Here is a 5,814-nt window from a genome sequence, read left to right on the forward strand (position 1 = left end):
CTAAGACTCCGTTCTCCGGAACAATGGAGCGAGCCACTGACTTATTGGAAATAATACATACCAATGTATGCGGTCCAATGAGTGTTGAGGCTCACAGTGGGTATCATTGTTTTCTGACCTTCACAGATGATTTGAGCAGATATGTGTCTATCTACTTGATGAAACACAAGTCTGAAACACTTGAAAAGTTCAAAGATTTTCAGAGTGAAGTAGAGAATCATCGTAACAAGAAAATAAAATTTCTACGATCTGATCGCAGAGGCAAATATTTGATTTACGAGTTTGGCCTTCAATTAAAACAATGTGGAATAGTTTCACAAACTCATGCCACCTGGAACACCACAACATAATGGTGTGTCCGAACGTCATAACCGTACTTTATTGGATATAGTGCAGTCTATGATGTCTCTTACCGATTTACCACTATCATTTTTGGGGTTATGCATTAGAGACAGCTACATTCACGTTAAATAGGGCACCGTCTAAATCCGTTGAGACGACACCGTATGAACTATGGTTTGGCAAGAAACCTAAGCTGTCGTTTCTTAAAGTTTGAGGTTGCAATGCTTATGTGAAAAAGTTTCAACCTGATAAGCTCAAACCCAAATCGGAGAAGTGCGTCTTCATAGGATACCCAAAAGAAAATGTTGGGTACACCTTCTACCACAGATCCGAAGGCAAGATCTTTGTTGCTAAGAATGGATCCTTTCTAGAGAAGGAGTTTCTCTCGAAAGAAGTGAGTGGGAGGAAAGTAGAACTTGATGAGGTAATTGTACCTGCTCCCGAATTGGAAAGCAGTTCATCACATAAATCAGTTCCAGTGATTCCTACACCAATTAGTGAGGAAGTTAACGATAGTGATCATGAAACTTTAGATCAAGTTACTACCGAACCTCGCAGGTCAACCAGAGTACGTTCCGCACCAGAGTGGTACGGTAATCCTATTCCGGAGTTCATGTTACTTGACCATGATGAACCTACGAACTATGAGGAAGTGATGATGAGCCCAGATTCCATGAAATGGCTTGAGGCCATGAAATCTGAGATGGGATCATGTATGAGAACAAAGTGTGGCTTTGGTTGACTTGCCCTATGATCGGCAAGCCATAGAAAATAAATGGATCTTCAAGAGGAAGACGGACGCTGATAGTAGTGTTACTATCTACAAAGCTCGAATTGTCGCAAAAATGTTTTCGACAAATTCAAGGTGTTGACTACGATGAGATTTTTTCACTTGTATCGATGCTTAAATGTCTGTCCGAATCATGTTAGCAATTGCCGCATTTTATGAAATTTGGCAAATGGATGTTAAACCTGCATTCCTTAATGGATTTCTTAAAGAAGAGTTGTATGTGATGCAACCAGAAGGTTTTGTCGATCCTAAAGGTGCTAACAAAATGTGCAAGCATCTCGGAGTTGGAATATACGCTTTGATGAGTTGATCAAAGCATATAGATTTATACAGATTTGCGGTGAAGCCTGTATTTACAAGAAAGTGAGTGGGAGCACTACAGTTTTCTGATAAGTATATATGAAAGACATATTTTTGATCAGAAATGATGTAGAATTTTCTAGAAAGCATAAAGGAGTGTTTGAAAGGAGTTTTTCAAAGAAAGACCTCGGTAAAGCCGCTTACATATTGAGCATCAAGATCTATTGAGATAGATCAAAACACTTGATAAGTTTTTCAATGAGTACATACCTTGACAAGATTTTGAAGTAGTTCAAAATGGAACAGTCAAAGAAAGAGTTCTTGCATGTGTTGCAAGGTGTGAAATTGAGTAAGACTCAAAGCCCGACCACGGCAGAAGATAGAAAGAGAATGAAAGTCATTCCCTATGCCTCAGCCATAGGTTCTATAAAGTATGCCATGTTGTGTACCAGATCTATTGTATACCCTACACTAAGTTTGGCAAGGGAGTACAATAGTGATCTAGGAGTAGATCACTGGACAGCGGTCAAAATTATCCTTAGTGGAATAAGGATATGTTTCTCGATTATGGAGGTGACAAAAGGTTCATCGTAAAGGGTTACGTTGATGCAAGTTTTGACACTGATCCAGATGACTCTAAGTCTCAATCTGGATACATATTGAAAGTGGGAGCAATTAGCTAGAGTAGCTCCGTGCAGAGCATCGTTTACATAGAAATTTGCAAAATACATACGGATCTAAATATGGGAGACCCGTTGACTAAATTTCTATCACAAGCAAAACATGATCACACCTTAGTACTCTTTGGGTGTTAATCACATGGCGATGTGAACTAAGATTACTGACTCTAGTAAACCCTTTGAGTGTTGGTCACATGGCGATGTGAACTATGGGTGTTAATCACATGGTGATGTGAACTATTGGTGTTAAATCACATGGCGATGTGAACTAGATTATTGACTCTAGTGCAAGTGGGAGACTGAAGGAAATATGCCCTAGAGGCAATAATAAAGTTATTATTTATTTTCTTATTTCATGATAAATGTTTATTATTCATGCTAGAATTGTATTAACCGCAAACTTAGTACATGTGTGAATACATAGACAAAACAAAGTGTCCCTAGTATGCCTCTACTTGACTGGCTCGTTTATCAAAGATGGTTATGTTTCGTAACCATAGACATGTGTTGTCATTTGATGAACGGGGTCACATCATTAGGAGAATGATGTGATGGACAAGGCCCATTCGTTAGCTTAGCATTATGATCATTACAGTTTCATTGCTACTGCTTTCTTCATGACTTATACATGTTCCTCAGACTATGAGATTATGCAACTCCCGAATACCGGAGGAACACCTTGTGTGCTATCAAACGTCACAACGTAACTGGGTGATTATAAAGATGCTCTACAGGTGTCTCTGATGGTGTTTGTTGAGTTGGCATAGATTGAGATTAGGATTTGTCACTCCGAGTATCGAAGAGGTATCTCTGGGCCCTCTCGGTAATGCACATCACTATAAGCCTTGCGAGCAATGTGACTAATGAGTTAGTTACGGGATGATGCATTACGAACGAGTAAAGAGACTTGTTAGTAATGAGATTGAACTAGGTATGATGATATCGACGATCAAATCTCGGGCAAGTAACATACCGATGACAAAGGGAACAACGTATGTTGTTATGCGGTTTGACCGATAAAGATCTTCGTAGAATATGTAGGAACCAATACGAGCATCCAGGTTCCGCTATTGGTTATTGACCGAAGATGAGTCTCGGTCATGTCTACATAGTTCGCGAACCCGTAGGGTCCGCACGCTTAAGGTTCGGTGACGATTTGTATTATGAGTTATGTGATTCGATGACCGAAGTTTGTTCGAAGTCCCGAATGAGATCGGGGACATGACGAGGAGTCTCGAAATGGTCGAGACGTAAAGATCGATATATTGGAAGGCTATATTCGGAATCGGAAAGGTTCCGAGTGATTCGGTTATTTTTCGGAGTACCGGAGAGTTACGAGAATCTGTATTGGGCCTTAATGGGCCATACGGGAAAGGAGAGAAAGGCCTCAAAGGTGGCCGCGCCCCTTCCCCATGGACTGGTCCGAATTGGACTAGGGAAAGGGGGCGCCCCCTTCCTTCCTTCTCCTTCTCCCTTCCCTTTTATTCCATGTGGGAGGTGGAATCCTACTAGGACTACACTTTGGGCACGCCCTATGAGGGTCAGCCTCCTCCTCCCTCCATCCTTTATATACGTGGCCAGGGGGCACCCCATAGACACACAAGTTGATCATTGATCTCTTAGCCGTGTGCGGTGCCCCCCTCCATCATAATCCACCTCGGTCATATCGTCGTAGTGCTTAGGCGAAGCCCTGCGCCGGTAGTTTCATCATCACCGTCATCACGCCGTCGTGCTGACGAAGCTCTCCCTCGACACTCTGCTGGATCGTGAGTTCATGGGACGTCACCGAGCCGAACGTGTGCAGATCGCGGAGGTGCCGTACTTTCGGTACTAGGATCGGTCGATCGTGAAGACGTACGACTACATCAACCGCGTTGTCATAACGCTTCCGCTTACGGTCTACGAGGGTACGTGGACAACACTCTCCCCTCTCGTTGCTATGCATCACCATGATCTTGCGTGTGCGTAGGAATTTTTTTGAAATTACTGCGTTCCCCAACAGGATCCATGTATGAGAACAAAGTATGGACTTTGGTTGACTTGCCCGATGATCGGCAAGCCATAGATAATAAATGGATCTTCAAGGAGAAGACTGACGCTGATGGTAATGTTACTGTCTACAAAGCTCGACTTGTTGCGAAAGGTTTTTGACAAGTTCAAGGAGTTGACTACGATGAGACATTCTCACCCGTAGCGATGCTTAAGTCTGTCTGAATCATGTTAGCAATTGCCGCATTTTATGATTATGAAATCTGGCAAATGGACGTCGAAACTGCATTCCTTAATGGATTTCTTAAAGAAGAGTTGTATATGATGCAACCAGAAGGTTTTGTCGATCCTAAAGGTGCTAACAAAGTGTGCAAGCTCCAGCGATCCATTTATGGATTGGTGTAAGCATCTCGGAGTTGGGATATACGCTTTGATGAGGTGATCAAAGCATATGGATTTATACAGACTTTTGGAGAAGCCTGTATTTACAAGAAAGTGAGTGGGAGCTCTGTAGCATTTCTAATATTATATGTGGATGACATATTTTTGATTGGAAATGATATAGAATTTCTGGATAGCATAAAAGGATACTTGAATAAGAGTTTTTCAATGAAAGACCTTGTTGAAGCTGCTTATATATTGGGCATCAAGATCTATAGAGATAGATCAATACGCTTAATTGGACTTTCACAAAGCACATACCTTGATAAAGTTTTGAAGAAGTTCAAAATGGATCAGTCAAAGAAAGGGTTCTTGCCTGTGTTACAAGGTGTGAAGTTGAGTCAGACTCAATACCCGACCACTGCAGAAGACAGAGAGAAAATGAAAGTCATTCCCTATGCCTCAACCATAGGTTCTATCATGTATGCAATGTTGTGTACCAGACCTTATGTGTGCCTTGCTATAAGTCTAGCAGGGAGGTACCAAAGTAATCCAGGAGTGGATCACTGGACAGCGGTCAAGAACATCCTAAAGTACCTGAAAAGGACTAAGGATATGTTTCTCGTTTATGGAGGTGACAAAGAGCTCGTCGTAAATGGTTACGTCGATGCTAGCTTTGACACTGATTCGGATGACTCTATGTCACGAACCGGATACGTATTTATACTGAATGGTGGAGCTGTCAGTTGGTGCAGTTCCAAGCAAAGCGTCGTGGTGGGATCTACGTGTAAAGTGGAGTACTTAGCTGCTTCGGAAGCAGCGAATGAAGGAGTTCATATCCGATCTAGGTGTAATACCTAGTGCATCGGGTCCAATGAAAATCTATGTGACAATACTGGAGAAATTGCCTTGGCAAAGGAATCCAGATTTCACAAAAGAACCAAACACATCAAGAGATGCTTCAACTCCATCCGTGATCAAGTCAAGGAGGGAGACATAGAGATTTTCAAAATACATACGGATTTGAATGTGGCAGATCCGTTGACTAAGCCTCTTCCACGAGCAAAACATGATCAACACCAAGACTCCATGGGTGCTAGAATCATTACAATGTAATCTAGATTATTGACTCTAGTGCAAGTGGGAGACTGAAGGAAATATGCGCTAGTGCCAATAATAAAGTTGTTATTTATATTTCCTTATATCATGAAAAATGTTTATGTTGGGGAACGTAGTAATTTCAAAAAAAATCCTACGCACACGCAAGATCATGGTGATGCATAGCAACGAGAGGGGAGAGTGTTGTCCACGTACCCTCGTAGACCGACAGTG

The sequence above is a fragment of the Aegilops tauschii genome, chromosome 2 (assembly GCF_002575655.3).
Source record: "Aegilops tauschii subsp. strangulata cultivar AL8/78 chromosome 2, Aet v6.0, whole genome shotgun sequence".
NCBI lineage: Eukaryota > Viridiplantae > Streptophyta > Magnoliopsida > Poales > Poaceae > Aegilops > Aegilops tauschii.